The 20,101-nt window shown below is 36.3% G+C and overlaps 1 long non-coding RNA gene across 1 annotated transcript; it reads left to right on the top strand.

Annotated features, from left to right (window-relative positions):
- The first annotated feature begins 13,111 nt into the window (after positions 1-13,111).
- Positions 13,112-15,817, top strand: LOC149787046 (uncharacterized). Its single transcript, XR_016425249.1, has 3 exons — positions 13,112-13,262; positions 13,988-14,069; positions 15,782-15,817. It is a non-coding gene; the product is annotated as an uncharacterized LOC149787046 (long non-coding RNA).
- The last annotated feature ends 4,284 nt before the right edge of the window (positions 15,818-20,101 follow it).

The following is a 20,101-nucleotide window of genomic DNA, read 5'->3' as shown; positions in this document are numbered from 1 at the left end:
TATGCTTTAGTTAGTTTGATGGCAAACTTTCTGCTTGGTAAAGTTTATTATTTATTTAGTATGATGGCACACCGCCAGCAGGTAAAGTTTAAGTTTTACTTCGTTTGATGTCACACTATTATTTCCTTGAGAAGAAGATTAAAAGCACGATATAGATTCAAAATTGTCCACGTTAAAGCTTTGGGTACATTATAATAATGGGAATTCAGCGAAATTTGGAGAACACTGTCTCACAAAATGAACTTTATTTTGATACATAAGAGTAATAGCAGCAGAGAGGATGAACAGACTCTAAATGGTTCACTCTCCGTTTCGCAAAATTTCGCGATTGGTCCAGTACCTGGTTTGAGACAAAACTCTAATTTACTTACTCAGTCTATCGCTGATCGCGAAAAATTGCAGGAAAATACGCAATCGCGTCGGTATCAACAGCATCCTCTCTGCTGCTATTATCTAAAAGAATTATCAAGACCTATTCGATAACGTGTTCGAGGATCATGTAAATTTATCGTGATAAATCCATGCGGGGATAACTGAGCCTGACTAAATAAATTTCTAAACTTATTTATGCCCATATCACCGCTGCACCAAGCCTGATGAATATTTCTCAGCGTATGTGTATCAACTCCGTTAAACACAGCAAGAATATTACAATTATCCCTGATCACTTTTGGTATTGTGTATACTGCTGATTAACATAAATCACATCTGTGTTTTTTTATGCCTACATCTGGAAAATATTCTAGCAGGGTTTGTCTGTCTATCCAACATCGCATCATCGTACACCACTAAATTATTGATAAATCCATCAAGATCGCCTACCAATGGAGCATCATTGATATAAGTGATAAACTCTATAACATCATCACCGTTTTCATTTAACGATTTTGCATTTTCATTAAAATCGTTAAGTACATCATAGCATCGTTGATCATCTACAGACGGAGCTACCAAATACAACTTATCCCATTTTAACCACCTCATGATCAGATTAAGCAACAGCTGAGTTTTACCAGATCCAGGTGGACCTGTGATACTCATTCGGCTAAATACCCAGGAGAAAAACACCTACCAGTATATAATTAGTGTGGCCTTGGAACCAGACTTAATATCAGACTTGATAATCAAGATTAATCAACACCTGGCAAATATCCAATAAATGTTATTGATAAAGCGTGTCATATTCATGATGTGGCTTATAAAAGTAAAGATCTTCAGCAGCGACATGTCGCAGATGTAAAATTAATTCATGCGCTAAAATCCATAAAAAATAAATCATTCAATGAATCATTAGCTAATTGATTACTAAGATCTGCAATAAAAGGTAAACTAGTGCTAGGCGCTGGAAATTAATCAACCGATTATTATTATAATGGAATGGATTTATTATTCTTCAAGAGGATACTGGAAACGTAGACCAGCAATTAGTAAACTCGCCAAAGCAGCAAAAGTTACACGTGCTACTGCTGAAGCGTGCTTAGCACGACAGGCAATATGGCAAATTCATCAACCACCGCCTAAGCGAATCGAGTACGCACATTTTGATGTCAGCGTTCCTAATGAAGTTCATCAGGCAGATATTTTATTTTTAGATGATACTATACGTCGTAAAACAAACAAATACGCATTAACTGTCGTTGATATTGCAAGTAGACATAAAGAAGCAGATCCGTTGTCAACAAAGACAGCAACTGAGGTAGCTTCTGCGTTTAAATGAATTTATCAACGTGGTAGTCTACGATGGCCACAGCTACTACAAGTTGATCCTGGTAAAGAATTTCAGGGTGTAGTATCATCGCTGATGAAGCAACATAATGTCTAAATACGATGAGAACATACTGCAATTCATCGTGATCAGGCAATTGTTGAACTATTTAATCGAACACTTGCTGAGCGGTTATTTGGATATCAGTACGCGCAGGAATTCATTCAAGACAAGAGATCTCGAGAATGAATTGCAAGATTACCAACTGTGATAGCTGCGCTAAATAATGAAATAACTCGAACAACTGCGTTGAAACCCGTTAATGCAATTACAAGCCCGCGTATAACAATACAACGAAGTGATTTTTCAAAACAACCGGTGCTGGGTAATGTTACTGTAAGATAAGTATTTGAACCCGGGGAACCTGAAGGTGGTAAAAATAAGAGCGACTGATCCTATTTGGAGTATTACCGCACACAGAATTTACAGTTTGCTAATATCCGCGGGTAGACCTGCAAATCTACAGATTAGATTCAACTGCTCCCCAAAGCGGATTTACACGTGAACAATTACAAGTAATTCCGGAGGATACACAATTACCACCCCGATCACTTAAATAGCATCCGTAGGTCGATTGCATTCAAGACAGTTCAGCATCACATTTTCTCGTGTATGACCGCGACTGTTATCTTTTCTATCCGCGGTAAATTGTCATGGATTATTACTCGAATACTGAGATAACATTACACAATTACAGCTCGCACAATGATTATTCTGCTGTTGTTTCAGCGTACTGATAAATTCAGCGTCGAGACCAAAATCGCGTTTTTTTTTTGTTGTTGTCGCATTGTCTATAACCAGCTAATTTTTTTTCTTATTATATCGCTGTCAGTATCATCATTGATCATTGGCGCGTCCCAGACAATTTTTCGTAGTTGAGATATTTTTCTAACTCTAGATACTGCCAAAAAAGCTAAGTTTCCTTGAAATGAATGTATCGTCATTGCGTATCCTAGCCTCCACGGAGATTTATCCAACGATAATGCATTCTCGACAACATTGACATCAACTAAAACAATATCATTCAACACCAGATTTTATTTCTCGGTTTGTCCTGGTATGTCAACGTCGATATTCTGTCGCCGTGTATCAGTTGGTCTATAACACAACAGTACACTTAACGCTGATAATTTATCCTTGTGTAACTGAAATAACTTCCGTTGAAGTGTGTCTCTTACTATTTTTTTTTACTTGCCACTATCAAATCATTTGGTTTCCACGTTTCCCAAAAGTCGTTCATAAAAGTTTCCGGAATTGTTTTATGCGCTATTTCACACTGACTTTTGTTCTGTTGTAGTCTGATTAATTTTTTTAATTCTCTTAATTTTGCATTAAGAGGTCTATAATCATCGGTTATTTCTTCATAGTAATCTACAAAATACTTTAGCCAAAGATGTGGAGATGGTCCAATAAACGGTGGTGGTTGACCGTGATCACCGCACATTATCACAGCTATATTTTGCAATAACAGCCAATCGAGAAACATTTTTAATATATCTATAGACACTGTGCATATCTAATCCCATATGATGATACTTGGAATGTATTTCTCTCCAATTCGATCAGGAGTCCATGCGTCACCGTTGTATCTGAAAAAGTTATGATAAGTGCAAGAATTAACTCCTCGTTGTTGTGTCATCTCCCTGACAAGTCTATGTGTAGGCGTTAGCACAATCATATCATCGGGGCGGCATCGAAATAACTCGATCACTCGCGTTGTTTTAGCAGCACACCCTGGTCTGCTCAGATATATGGTTTTGTGTTTGGATATTTGATCATACACGGATGGCGCAGATGATATTTCTAATATCTGATCGCGTAGATAATTATCCTTGATCGTAACATCCGCGGATTCGTAATAATTATGTAAAATTTCTTCTTTTATTCTCCACGAACCCCATAATGCATCAGTAGTTGCAAAACGAGCCAGTAATTCTGAATATTTTTATCGATATAAAATGAGTCAGTGGGAACTCTGACTGCGGTACGAGGAAATCTGTTTATCACCGATAACATGTTTATAGACACATAAGCGAGCATTGAAGATCTTAAATGAGTATGATGAGTAGATTCTCCACTGATAAAACTAACAACAATACCCGACCGTGTTCCGTCAGATAAGTAAGCGTCTTTCATATTACAAAACATATTTTTCGTTGCTGCATCAGCGACCACGAATTCATATTCGGCGGGATCCATAATCAATCCTGCACAATGCCGCTGATGACCATACGCAACACCCTGAGTAAATTTACCGATTATTTTGCTACCGAGATCCTTTGCGGTTTTTTCACTGTTGCTGAGTTTAATTTTGAGAATATTAGGAGCATCATTAATGATTACATCAATAGGAGTATTTGGACATTCCTGCTTATATTCTTCGATGATCTCATCATGACTGATGCGCTGTGGTGTTGGTATTCAAACTTTATTTTGATTTCGGTATGATATAATTGCCTCGCTGACCGTCAGCGATATGTATATTTTATCGTCAAGCATATATCGTAATAACACTACTGGCACCCAGCGTTGTTCTGAAAAATGTCTGCCAAAAATTTTGAAATGAACCAAATATAACAAACCGGATGATGATCCTTGGCGAATTCAAATGATGCAACACGAGCGAATCCAATTAGATCAAAATCGGGTAACGATCCGTTTAGGGCAACTCTCGTCATCTCGTGCGTGGGATCTCCGTAACCAAGAAAACTCCCCTGATAACACGCGATGATATCAACGGATATCATACCGTCAAGATCATACCTGGGATTCCACAAACCGCCATGCCCGAATTCGACACAACTAGCTTGAACATCCTCGAGAAATCGAGTTCGTGTTGGTTTCCATGAATTTTTCTCTCTGGCAAAATGAGCCGCGACTGAGGGAACTGTAAAACAATTACTCAGTAATTGGTTAATGTTTTCTGTTGAAAATCTTTCCGTAGTTTTCTCATTGTTTCATGAAGAGATTCTCGACGATATAAATCGCCGTTAGGTCGTACAAATTGATCTTATTCTTCATCAGATCATTTAAATAACCTTACTGACACAGGATCGTTTTTACTTAACGCGTGAATAAAATCAAACATATTTTCTGAGGGCTAAAATCTTACATTACGATTCCGTGGAAATATTGTGACTGCGCTGGTCCACGCGTGCGTGTTATGGTCAATAATTTCAATAGGAGCTCCACTGGATTTATTTGGTGATTCATATAAAATACGGTTAACGTTTTTGTTACCATTGGAAATCTTAATTTACTTGATAACTGGGCAACATCATTTATTGTAGCTCCGGTATCCTTCGCCGATTCAGCCCATTTGTTTAGTTTTTCACGTCGCTGATTCGTTAACCCATTTTCACGCTTCGTATTTGTAAAATGCAGAATTACTCGTTCGGCTACACAATTCAACCTTGAAAATCTCATTGGTGCAAGATCATTGGTGTTGGGTTTATCATTTAGCTGATAAATTCCATAAATAACCGCGGTCACAGGATATGCTCGTTCGTAATATGGTCTGTCAATTCCAGTAAATAATCCTGGTTTGGAATTTTTACTCATTATGGCAGTTTTTCCATTAGCAAGAACAGGGTCACCTTTGTCACGTTTAATCCACGTAGCGGAATCTGCTAGCAAAATAAACTAGATAATATATTTCTGATCATCAAGGTAATCGATAATCGTTTTCCCCGTGTATCTTTCATTGTAGCATCAATGATATGGTTGACACCTTTGTCTGTAACCCAAAGACACAAACATATACATACACACAAACATACACAAATACAAAATATTTATTTAACCCCTTCTATAGGAATCTATATATATATGTATATTATTTTGGAACAAAATATTTGGACAACTAAATAAAATTAAAGATAACTTACTCGAGATGGGAGAAGTACATACAAATAGAAAAAGTATGGACCCCACTTCGAGCACAGTTAATCTCGTGGAAATAAAAAACAAGAGCGAACACAAAATAGCACACATATAGACCATTAGGGTTTTAATTTATAAAACAGTACATCGCTGACTCGCCAAAATTCAAAATTGCTACAAATCTCCTATTGAGATTATTACTCATAGGAAAAGATAAGACAACTGGGTACTGAAATTTGATCAATATTTTGCTGTCCCAACATAAACACATATATATCAATCACACCATACAGCATACACATATAACACACATGGGACATAGGGTGACACCTAGCAAAGGTCAACTTTAACGAACTAGGGAAGGAACTCCGAGGAGGTGATAGCAACTATTCTCGGATGAACTTCCCTATAGATACACTAGGGACATTTTAGAAATACCACAACAAATTTCTTAATTTTAAAAATATTTAATTTCAAAATTCTTTTTACAAAAATAACACATACGTTACATACCTTTGGGGGAAACAACAACACATAAACAATTTCACTTCTTTGGCTAGGTGGAGGGATCTGTTTGGTGCCACCCGCCCCCCCCCCAAAAAAAAAATAACGTCATAAATCACAAAATAACAAGTTAAAAGCCATAACATAAAAATAAAAATAAAAAATCCATACAAACACCAAAATTTATTATATTTAGATGGGAACGTCACAAAAAATACATTATATGAAATTACAAATTATATTGTAACAACAATGAGTGCCTGTGGTCAAGTAATGGCTATTGGGAAATAAAAATGGAGAGGTGCTTTTATATTTTTTTCTCTTTCTCTATATTGAACACTAACATCTTTTAACTTTGTCTATATAAAGATTATGGTATTACCAAGGACAGGGACCACCTGTGGGGAAAGTACGAGATGAGGACGCCATGGGGCTATGTCACATGGCGCTACGCGATGTGAACAGGCCCATGGCAGAGTCGGGAAAAGCTACCACAGGGAGGACATCAGGACGTACAAACCATAAAAACATCGAAGAACATAATCACAAATACTAATTACTGTACGGTCGTTATATCGTACTACATACCTCAACTGAGCAAATAAGATGTTTTGGCAAATTTTTGGGAAATAAAATAATTAAAGATAGTTAAATTCGAGAGAGTGAAGTATACAAAATAAAGGAAATATGGAGCTCCTTTGAAAACAGCTTACTGTATCTATAAATAGATTTGCGAAGTACGACACACATCTATAGCATACACTAAAAACATTAGGTTTTGCTTTTCCTAAAGCTCCCGCACTGTATGGTGGACCAAACTTTGTGGTCAAATAAACAATTTTGGAAAATTTCAATAGGGCCTAATTCGAACCAGGTGAAGCACAATGGAAATAAAGGAGGGTGGAGCCTGGATCGAAAGCAACTTACCTGTTTTAAAACTCTTATTCAATAAGCACGAGGAACGACACACTTTATCACTCAAATAATACAATAGGACTTTTTTCTAACAATAATTTTATTAGCACACCATTCCAGCGTCCAAATTCTAAAACGGAAAATAAACTAAATTAACAGGAATGGAACTCCATTCCAAAATATAGGAATACAACGGGGAAAAGAATTGTCTTAGTTTGCTGTCTCAAACATGCAGACCATATAGCACAAATACAATATAGCATTATCACATATAGCAAACACTGAGACTTAGGAGAACCATAGCAAAGGTCACAAAAACTGACAAGGGAAGGAACCCCAAGCAAGGTGACAGAAATCAGGTTCGGATGACCAACCCTTTAGATAACACTAGGGAAATAAAATACCCCATCAAAAAGTTCAAAATAAATTTTGGATAAAAATTCTGTAATTAAACAACAACACACAGCATATCTGAAGGTGTACACACATATATAAAACACCTTTTCTTTCTTTTTTGTTTTTTGGAATGGTGGTGCGCATCTGTCTGGTGCCCCCTCCCCACCAAAAAAAAGAATATGTCGAGGAGAGCAGACGTGTTCTGGGTGTGCTCTTAACCGAGCAAACATGGATTACTTTCAAGGATAGTGTAGTGTGGAGTGGAAGTAAGGGGGCAAAAAAGGCGATAACGAAGTCTACATCTCCGCGAGCTGGGAATACGAAAGCAATTGGCAACCAAGGCAGCTCGTACGAGAGAGCTACAGTAGTGAAGGGTAAAATTAGTGTCACAACACCTTCCATTTAAATTTTCATTTTTTTATTTAGGATCCCTTTTTCCCTTTTCTTGTTCAGTTCATTTGAAATTCATTACATATGTTTTTGTTTTGAAGGACATTTTCCACTGAAACAATTTTTTGCATTTTTGAGATTTGTAGAGCTTTTTGTGTTCAGATTTCATAACAATCTAGTCTTACGCAGTAGCGTGGAACTACATGAGTAAAACTCACCTTGTTTACAGTAGTATTATTTGATAAATAGTTTTTTTACCACAGCCGTGATCTTTTCATTCAATAATTCTTCTCAATTGTCATTTTGTTTTTGTTTTAAAGGACTTTTTTCCTTTGAAACAATTTTGCCTTTTTTGATATATTCTTTGAAGGACATTTTCCTTTGAAACAATTTTTTATTTTTTTTATTTTTGTGTTCATATTTCACAGCAATTTAGTCCTACGCAGTAGCGTGGAACACATGAGTACAACTCACCTTGCCTACACTGGGATTAATTGATAACTAGTTTCAAGAATCTCTCTCATCTGTTACCTTGTTTCCATGATTTCATAATTTCTTGCAAACATTGTGAAATCTTGTTAGTAAGATGGCCCAAGCAGGTACTATGACGTACAAAGGGGCACGACTCGAACAGTACTTTCATGTACATATCGAGAAAGGAGATGGAAGAAACATCCTTATTGCCTCCCACCCTAGAGGGTGCCAGGTGTTAGATTTCGGGAATATAGCAGACTGCCACAGGCAATCTAACATTATTACCGCCCTTAAGGCGAAGGGCATACCCATTGAAGGGATTGAGGGCATACAAAATGGGGGGAGAAACAAGTTCATTGTATACCCTACATATTATGACACCCCCCTACTTGACATGACACAAATTGAAATAAAGGGGCTAACAGCAACATTATCAGAGGCACCCCCAATAACCCGAGGGTTAGAGCCCAGAGCAAGAGACGTCATGATCTCGGGGCTCCCCTTCGAGATAGACAATGAAGTCCTAGTGGTCAAAATAAAGCAGAAATTCAAAATCCCCATCAAAAACGAATGTGAATATGAGCGACCCTGAACACGCTGCCGTACGGTTGGGCATGCACCCAAAAATTGCAAAGAACCAGTGCCACAGTATGCTTATGCAAGTGCGGCGGTACCCAAACCAGTCGAGGAGGCTGAAATAGAACTTGAATTTGAAAAATAGGATGAAGGGGATCCCATAACTTCACAACTAGAGTCCACTACACAATATGGTAATACGCATACACCTACCATAAATACTACGGGAGGCAAAGATCTGGAGTGGGAGGATTTACTACTCCCAGGATCCCACAAAGAGGAGAGTGAAATACTGACAACCAATCCATATTTCCTCTTACAAATTGATGAGGATAACGCCCAAGAAAGTGAAAAAAGTGAAGGGAAGAAAAAAGAAGGGCCGGTGGACGTAATATGAATCAAACCTATGACGTCGACCCCTGTACCGTCCCAGAAAGGCAAATACAATACGTCCTTACAAAGCTCATCCCCAGATAGGGAGTGGAGTGCGGCTAGACCACACCAAAAGCAAACCCAACAGACAATAATCCCGCCAGTACAGACCAAAATAATAAAAAGAATGGGTAAGAATACTAATGACAAAGACAAAGACACAGACGAAAACACTTCAAAGGAACAAACAGACAACGACAATAAAACGGATATGGAAAATGACAATGACAATGAAACAAACAACGACAATAGAACGGATATGGAAAACGACAACGACAACGAATCAAAAATGTACGTCTCACAAACTACAGAAAACAACAACCTATTAAATGAGGCTCTGGAGGCAACCCAGAACCCTATAAAAAAAAACTAAACTTAAAAAAACATCTTAACTAGAATATAAGGAGAAACAGTTTACATAAAGTGATGCGACACCTGGGAAGTGAAGCAAAAATGGAAGAACCAAACTTCCGAATCGCTACTATCAACAGCAACGGGATAGATAAGGCGAAAGCAGAAACAATTATCAAAGAAACTAACTTTGACGTAATACTGATACAAGAAACCCACAATGGAATTACACCGGAGCTAAAATTTCTTCTTGAAGACAAACTAAATGCAATAGTTATAACTAATAATCATATTAGTAATGATATCAGAGGAGGAGTAGCAATGATTATCAAAAACAAACCGGGGTTAAGCTGGGAAAGGATAGAGGAGGGAGTTTTCAAAGGTCGCTTAATACATGTAAAAATGTTAAACTGGCACGTAATAAAGGTGTATATGTCAGCAAGCAGAAATAAAAAACTAAATTTTATCGGAAATTTAACAAACTATCTACAACTTTATTCAATGGAAAATTTAATAATGGGGGAGATATCAACTGGGATGGGGACGAAAATGATAGAACGACTGACTTAATAACTAGCGACAAAATATACAGGAGAGAAATGACAAACTTATTTCCAAACACATGTATTTACATGATTTATAGATGCTAAAATTGAATACACTCAGTTCATTCCAAACACACATGCATATATATGATTTAAGCTAATAAAATTGGACAGACTCAGTTCATTCCAAACACACATGCATTTATATTATTCATTGCTAATAAGATTGAATGCACTCAGTTCATTCCAAACACAAGTATTTACATGATTTATACCTAATAAGATTGAATGCACTCAGTTCATTCCAAACACATGCATTTACATGATTTATACCTAATAAGATTGAATGCACTCAGTTTATTCCAAACACATGTATTTACATGATTTATATGCCACAGAAGTACACGGATATAAGATTTTTTTACATTTCTGACGTTTCCAGGAAATCAGGGAGCATGATAGAATATGATATATTACCAATAAGTCAGAATTCATGATATAGCATATCCTAGGACATAGAAGTACAGGGAATGATATTTTGTCATAAAATCAGAATACAGGGCATTATACGAACCAGGATATCAGACTACCGGTTACGATTCGTCCCTGGAAATCCAATTAAGGTATGTTACCTTTTATGAACTCAGATTACATGGCATTATACATTTCAGAAAGTCATAGTACAGGGCATTGTACATTTCCGGAAATCAGCATACGGCGAAGTATGCATGCCGCGAAGAGTTTCGGTTAACGTTGAGACCATCACACTAACGGGTGTGTCCAGTTGCAAACATAAGAGAAAAGCTAGGTTTGTGACGGCATCAGGTTTCTGGTTATGCTGCATTTCGGCACCCCTTAGTAACAGACTCAATGCCGTTCCCACATTATGTTTGCACGATTCACATGAAGGTCCATGAAATAAATTTTGACACACTGCAATGTGATAGTGCCGTTGTTGCTAACGATAACATCAACAACGTTATAAAGAATTTACGTTGAATCTCAGAGATAAGGATCAGGCACACATCAAGCTGAATACATTATGTTATGGGCTATTAATTTCACGACATTGAAGGTAACACCAGCGTTTCAGCATGTATAAGGTCTTCTTTTACAAAAGTAAACGGAGTTCATGGCCTCCGGCTCTTGCAAGGAGATTACTAATAAACTCTGGACGATTTTAATAATTCGTTTTATTGTCAAGGTTGAAACATGCGTACCGTAATCTCCTGGATGCTACCGTCAAGCTGCACGCACCGATGTTGCATTATATATTCTGTTATTTCGGTTCAGTTCTGGCTTGGTGATGTTGTGAATTTTCTATTACCAATCGGGAAAGGTAACTTCTATCTCTGGAGTCGAGCTGCCAATAAATATGATGGCACATTGCTCAGCCGAGACTTTGCACTATTTTAGGCTGAATGAAATCTCCCGAAAAGCAAAGTTTGTATCTGCAATGTTGCAAACACCTGTTTAAGAGCAACCCATAAAGCTAATGGATTGTTCAATACAACAATCAAATTCAGAACTAGCACTTTTCGATTGAATTGCTTTAATAGCAATGATAAATGCAGTTTCTGTGTTTCACATGTTATGCATATCTATATTTCTGTAAATATTTTTCATGGCTGTAATTTGTAGTAAATATCTTCAGCTGAAATGTCGTACGCGGATATGTTTTATTTTAAAATATTAAGAACGTACCATTGAGAAGGATTTATAAATACATGCTTACGTATGTGATTACAGTTGCTGATAATATAAGTATTAGTAAATATATTGACACGATTTATCTTATTTTTTATTTGTTTTTTTGTTCCCATTGATGAGCTCGGTCGGTCAGATGGTATATTAGAATAATTATTTTAATTCACATTGGATGGGTTAAATGATTTGAGTCCTTCTACGATGTTGATAATTTTTTATTTGTCCAGTAGATGGTAGTAGCAAAGTGCCTTTTCACCCGTTTTGCTGGCATGTAAGTACATGTAGCTGGGCAATTTAGATCAATTTGATTTATCCTGTCTTTGTTGCAACATCAAATCTGCAAACCTGTTTTATATTGTATGTGTACATTATATGAGAGGTTAGACATTTGTTTGGCCTAAACATTGGGAAATGAAAGTGCGCGTTGAACTATAATATTATTCTGGGACTAGTGTGACTTATTCAAGGAATTCTGGACAACGACCTTTTGACTCGCCAAGGGTGTTGGCGGACGCTAATATTCTAAGATCTAAAATTTATACGGACCTTTTCATTCTTTCCGATTTAAATATAACTTTTTCAGGATTATTTTGAGTTCCATTCATGATACTGTAAGTTCCTCTTAACGTTTTGTCTGATAACATTGATAATTAAATTGTTTAAGTTTTATAGAACTTGTTGACGCTTGCATCTTTCTCTTTCTCAGTTTACTTTGGAAAGCCACAGGTACCCGGCGGTGATCAAAATTTTTCCCTATATTATTATATGGGCATCAGATAGCGACTCCGACAACAATTAGCGGCTCCTAAAATGACGGTGATTACAATCTTTCCCTATATTTTTATATGAACTACAATTAGCGGCTCCTACAACAATTAGCGGCTCCTTCTACAATCAGCGGCTCCTAAAATACTTTTAATCTACGGCTCCGTTAATAAAAATCACAATTTACGGCTCCAGAAACACGTGTAGCTCAGTCTACAAACTACAATCACCGGCTCCTTCTACAGTAGCGCCGCTGTAATTTTGATCTCCGTCTTTACTACCGAACTAGATTCGAACGAGATTTCAACTCAAAAACGAGATCTACTAAGCTATTATCTCCGGCTCCTTCTTCGATATTAACGACGCTGATAATCTTCAGCTCCAATTTAACTAAAGAACCGGACGAAATTTAAACTCATAAACGAGATTTTAATCACGTGCTGTCATATTCGGAATACTATCGTCTTATCTGCATCAGTGTCTTTTACCTTAGTTTGTTTCGTTTTCAACATTTGCTACAAGGTATTTTCCAGCCGTTTGTGTTGAGTAACCACGTCAAGGTCAGACTGTCTACATCATTAGTTTTCAGCATTTGTTACATGATATTTTCCATTAGTGACGAATATTAACTTGCATTTTTTATACTGCAAATATTTTGCTTTGACTAAAAAGTTTTTATATACCAGTACTGAGTCCAGTACAATACTGGACAGACCTTTTTTATAATTTAAAAAAAAATACAATGTCGTAGCCTCAATTTTATTAGTTATGGTTGAGGTAGCAGTAAGGGTAATAATACTAGTACTAGACCGACTTCTGAATTAAGTATCTCATGAGGGGGTGGAACCTTATTGCGTGATTTGTAAACGCGTTTTGCAGCGACGTCGGGGGGGGGGGGGTGGCATCTGTCACCCCCACTTCCCGAATTTGCGTGTGCTGTAAAATTGCTGTAGCCTATACATAAAAAATTAAAAAGCCCGTCAAGTTTGCCCCCTCCGCTCCAATCAAGCCCCCCCCCCCAAAAAAAAAAAAAAAAAAAGTTGGAATGCCGTCCCTGGTTTTTTGTAAGCTCTGGATAATTCTGTACATTTCGCTTAATTTACATCGTTAATGCTTGTTGAGAAAACAATTAGTATGGGGCGCAAGGCGCAGATAGGGTGAGCAGAAACTTTAGTGTCTAAATGTGCATAGACCTTTAAAAATTATAGGTTGATTTCAACTTGTGTTGCCATATTTTTGTTTGTAAAAAATCTGTAAATTATTAACATGTTTTCACCACTTTCAGATGTTTTGCATTGAATGTACAGAAAAGCTCCAAGATGGAGCCAAGTTTTGTCATCAGTGCGGTACTGCAGTGCCAGGTAGAGGTACGTTTTATCTTACATTTATATAAAAACCTGCCACTTTACATTTACAAGGGTCTCAATAGATGTATAAAACTTGCATGAGTAAAGATGAAACTCTGAATTGTCAAAACTGAAATCTCAAGAGATCTTTTTGCTGGGATTGTTTATGGAGCAGACTTGTGCTTAAGATATTTTTTCACATGTTAAATGAAGGGAAACACTTCTATAGCATATTTTAACTGATACTTAAAATTTCATACAACTTGAAGAGGTTTATTTTCTTTATTCTCACAATTGCTTATAACTTTTTAATTTGTTTCGATTCTTTGGGTCAGAATGATTATCACTGGCAAGTTGTTGCTGAGGCTGAGACAGGGAAGAAAATATATATTTTGTCATAAATTAATATCAGCCAGTGTATAGTTGAGCAAAGAAATAAAATGTGTACTTATTGCAGTTAACTTCTAATTAGAAAATCTTATAAACCAATTTTCACTTAAAGAAGACCCAAGAATTTGCAAGATTTTCTAATTAGAATTAAACAGACAGAAAATAAAAAAGACAATTTTCATCATTTAAATGTAACGGACACTGGTGCTCTCAGTGTGCAAATATAAGAGAAAGTACTTCTTTTAGTAACACTAACACACATGTATTTTCTCTGCATGATAACACTAACTACATATCAACTAATGTGATTTATTTGATAACTTGTAAAAAATGCATCATGCAATATGTTGGACAAACACTTCAACAAGTTTCTAAGAGAATGAATAATCATCGCTTTCATATAAAAGTTTCATGCCAGTATATATTGCGTTTGGTGACATAGACTCATAAAAGAGACTTACTGGGTTCATTAGTTAGATACTTTGTATATTACTGGCCTTAATGTCAACGCACTATAAAAAAATGGTATAATTTTTTTTTTTATTGAGATATTGTATATCCTTTATAACAATATAATTTTATGTATGACTGTTTGACTCTATTATATTTTATTATTTTACTATAGATCTAAGTCTCTAATTCCAGTAATATTATCTATTGGAGCACTTTGTATTTCACATGAAGTATAACTTGAATTAAATAATTCCAGCCCAAGTGAATACATGGAAATAACAGAAATAACACTTAATCTGCTCATATCTTACATAATTTTTCCAATAAACTAGATTATATAGACTTCTGATACCTGACTTCAGGTGACTATTAGAATGTTCTCAAAACAAGCTATGACCTAATGCAAAATTGAATTCTGGAAGATTCCGAACGTTTACAAGATAAAATCTTAGTTAGAATGAGAAGGTCTGCTAATAAACTTGTAATAATGACGATAGTAGACACAATGTCTTTGACTCAGGCCAAGATAATAATCCTAACCCATACTCATAAAGGAAATATCAGCAATGCATGATTTGTTTACAGAATTTAAAAAATGAAGGATTCAAGTCAGGTAAAAAAAAAAGAACTTGATTTAGGAAAAGGTCACGTCCAAAATACAATTATCCGTAGTTTATAATAAATAAATAAATAAAAGACTAATAAAAGAACTAACAAACAATTTAAATTAAATATACGTAACAAGCCTATGGTGTTATTATATTCAGAATAGTGCAGTACGGTATATAATTTAGAAGTGGAACATGAAAATTTAAAATAAATTGAGCCTATTTCAGGAGACTATTATATTTATGTTACTTCATCATACACTGTTATTACTCTCATTTTAGCAACCCCAGTGTCAGTGGCTACCGAGAGCACATTGTGAAAGGTTTGTAGCTGATCATTTTTTAAACTTATTCTTCACTGAATTCAGGTCATTAACTACAACTCATTTTTAAATCACTGAGTGATTGTTATTCTTGTACAAGACAATTTTAGTATTATGTATGATTATGAAATATGTGTTGTGCATTGCTTCATTTAATTCCTGGAAAGACTTGTTATCTGTTTTGACAAATTGGGCCGTGGGCAGTGAGGTATCATGAAGGCCATATTTACCCTGATAGTACCTTGTTACAAAAAGATGATTTGAAATAATTTTTAAGTGGATATCTAGGACATGCAAGTCTCAGTGTTTCTACTTAATATTTGAATGTTAGCTTTAATAAAAACATATGTGAAGTAAGGATATGGGTTCGAATCCTTCCATTGGTCAGCTATGTTAGTGTGTCTTTGGTAAAGGGACTTCACCAAACAGTTGTCTTGGCATTACTTGTGATGCTCTGCCATAAAACAGGAAATGAACAGGACTTATCTCATTACCAGTCAGCATATTTATCCAAGTAACAAACATATCATGTTTACATATGTGGAATAATAATCGACACAATTTAACTATATACTTAAATTTTCAATGATCTGTATACATTTTGTTCAGATAAAACTTTGTTCTTCAGTTCACAATGTATACCACCAAACTTATCATTGGGGGCCCAGAGTGGCCGAGTGGTCTAAAGCGCTCTCCGTCACAATCACTGCCATCTCACCTCTGTCTGCGTGGGTTCGAGTATCTGGCTCGGCCAATGCGGATATGTGAGAAAGCTTGCCGGTAGCTTCTCGTGGGTCAGGGTTTCTTCCGGGTTCTTCCTCCACCATTAATACTGGCCACCATGTATAGCCTATCTTGTGCTGAAAATGGCGTTAAACCCTATAACAACAACAACAACAACACTCATCATTATCCACAAGCTTTACATGTTCACACAATTCTGGTTTCATATACTCACTGTACTCTTGTCAGTTATTTACTCTGTTAGATGTCATGCATCTCTTCAAAACTCGTTGCATCACAATGTTTACACCACTTCTGGATACTGCCATCTTGCTGAGACTTTGAATATTTGGCAAGGATAAGTGTCTGTAGAACTTTCATAGGTATCGCTCCGGTGGCCTAGTGGTTAGAGCGTCCACCGCGGATGCGGGAGGTCGTTGGTTCGATCCCCGGCCAAGTCATACCAAAGACTTACAAAAATGGTACTAACAGCTGCTTCACTTAGCGCTCAGCATTAAGAAGTTAGTGTTAGGACTGGTTGGCCTTGTCAGGATAATGTGACTGGGTGGGACATCATGTTACATGTCTGCGTCATGTTGCCCCATTGCTAGACATCACTATAAACTGCCACAATGCAGACATCATAGCAATATGACTGAAAAATTGTTACCGCTACATTAAAAATCCAAATCACACACACACAGACCTGTCATGATCTTTTTTATTTCCATAATGAGCATATTTCTTTTATAATATCTTTAATGTTTACACCTGTAACATAATTATGGAATGATTTAATCTTTGAAGAACATGTATGATGATTGTACTCTATGCAGTTAAATTTGCTTGTTCAATTTGTGCAGTTTAAAAAATGTTTCATTGTTAGGGCCAGCCATATTGTGTGAAGATAATTCCTGTTCATGCCATACCTTAACATTGGTATTGGCATATAGTGTTAACTTGTGCATTATTATATATGTCTTTTAGTATAACCACCATTCAAATTTTGTTCCATTTTGTCTGCTGTTTATTTCATGGAATGTTGTGGGGTATTGATGCTTGATGAATGACTTTTTGTTAATTATATTCAGAAGGTGAACAGAGCTTGCATTCACTGAAAGCAAAGTTTGAAAATTTCAAGGAGAAATCAATCAAGAAACGGAATATTGTTCACAAAGGGAGACTGGAGGAAATTGAGGGTTATGTATGTATAGTGTGTAGTTGTGTAATATGTACAGCACATTCCTAATTATTTACCTTTATCATATGTATATTTGTACAGACGTAAGTGAGAAATATATAGAAACTCTTTAATGCATCACTTTGCAAAATTTAAAAACATGCTGTTAATTCACAATATCTTCTCATAGATTATGTTCACTTTTACTGGTCATACATTAGAGGAACTTAAGAGATGCTCTGTTTTCCGTCTGTCTCTCAGCACAGGTTTCTTATAATTACTAATCCTGAACTACTTAGAGGGTTGCCATGAATCTTTATGCACAATCATCCCATGGTCTACATTCTCCTCTATGAAAATAGTGCCACTAGGAAGTCCAGTAAAGTACTACAGTGGCCATTTTTAAAATTTTGTTATCACTTCTCCTTCTGACATTAGCACTGGGTTTACAACAGAAGACTTCTTTTGATATCTGGTTGGTGCCAACTCAAAATTGTGGCAAATGGATTTTCACTGGAGACAATCCTCCTAAATGGAAATTAATATTGACACGGAATTCTGACTAGAAGATTTTTTATGATGTCTAGTTGTTTCTGAATTAAATTCGTACTGCAGCTGTCATGAAGATCTTGTTGTTACTCATCCTTCTGAGTGGAATTTAATAAGTAATATGGTGTTTCCAACACAATACATTTTTTACTGTTGTTAACTTGGTCTAACATAAGTGAAGCTTGATCTGATTTCCAGAATGGTTGTCACAGCTGTCATTGTGCTATTCCTACTCCGCTAGAATGATCTGATGTCCAATTACCATGACCGTACTTACGCCTTGAATATCCTTCTAGTGATGAAAGATTGGATTCCCTATGTGAATGATAGCCTGTTCTCCTACTTAAAGTGACCGAAACGGCCTAAGTGGTTAGAGTGTCCACCTCGGATGCTGGAGGTTGCAGATTGGAACCCCAGCCAAATCTTACCAAAGACTTATACATTTGTTATTAATAGCTAGCTGCATGCTTTTGTTATTAATAGCTAGCTGCATGATTTCTGCTCAGCATTAAGAGGTTACTGTTAGGACTGGTTAGCATGGTGTCAGGATAATGTGATTGGTAAGGACATGATGCCCCCATGCTAGACGCCAGTATAAACTACCACACTACATACATCATAGCAATATGACTGAACATTTATTCAAGCTGTGTTAAAAATCCCATTCACACACACACTCCTACTTCCAGCAACACAGCATATGGTTACATGAACCATGATTGATATATCTGATTAAGAAGCTGATTATCAAAATTTTCTTACCATCAAGATTTACAAGATCCAGTGAAGTTAAGATGCTGTGTTGGTATAATTTGATTAGGTGGTTGTCTGGAACCATTGAGATGCATCCTGTTTGTGTTTCGACCTTGTTGGCAAATGGTTGAACATCTGATGCCCCAAATCCAGTAGATGAAGGGACCATTCTTTATGGATAACCTGACCCTTTCATGGACAATACTCTTCTCTGTATTCCCTCTCCCATTTAACTATTCTTCATATGTTAATGTGATAGGGGATTGTATTTTTATTGCAGAAAGCAAATTTGTAAGTAAATTATGTTACTCAGGATACTTATCTAATCATATTATTTAACAACTCTCCCACTCACCCTGCCATGTAAGCATCCTCATTGGTATTTCACTCAGCTTAAAAGCTAGTGACACCAGATGGTGGCTAGGTTAGGTAATGGGCAAGAGTTATTGCCATTTGCATAAGATAGAAGTTGTTAACATAAATTCAGTTATTTAGATATTTTTGCCACTACTTGAAATTTGTTAGTGGAAACATACACTCACTATAAAAGTATTGTTTTAAAAATGATGTTATGTTATAAATATATTTCATTTTCTCTTTGCCCTTTTCCCTCTAATGTTGTGACACTAAATAATTTTCACAAAACTTCTACGTACTCTTTATCCTAACAGTAAAGATAATATATATCACATGTATATCTTTCACAGCTTAGGTGTCCAAATATTGGACAAAAACTTCAAACCCGTGAAACGCATATTCCCAGGACCGAGTGGTTTCACCGGTATAATTCATATTACAGTGGACAGGAACATTGTGGAAGGATTTAGTTCAAGAGAGGTTTCGTCACTGTAAATTGACCCTGTGTCGTTATGAAGAAGGTGTTTTTGAGAGATGTGTAAGTGAAGAACAATACACAATCAGTCAGCTACTGGAAGAAAAAAGAAAAAATCATCTGAAGGAACTTAGATGTTACATGGTGGTGGAGGGAAAAGGTTCCATTTTTACTGGTTAGATATATTATGTAAAGAATTACATTGTTCTATGAATGATTTAGTTGTTCCATAAAGTTATGCT

Source organism: Sinohyriopsis cumingii, chromosome 12 (assembly GCF_028554795.1).
Source record: "Sinohyriopsis cumingii isolate HCF-2022 chromosome 12, ASM2855479v2, whole genome shotgun sequence".
NCBI classification, from domain to species: domain Eukaryota; kingdom Metazoa; phylum Mollusca; class Bivalvia; order Unionida; family Unionidae; genus Sinohyriopsis; species Sinohyriopsis cumingii.
The sequence above is the reverse complement of the archived record's forward strand: the minus strand, read 5'-3'. Positions and strand labels throughout refer to the sequence as shown.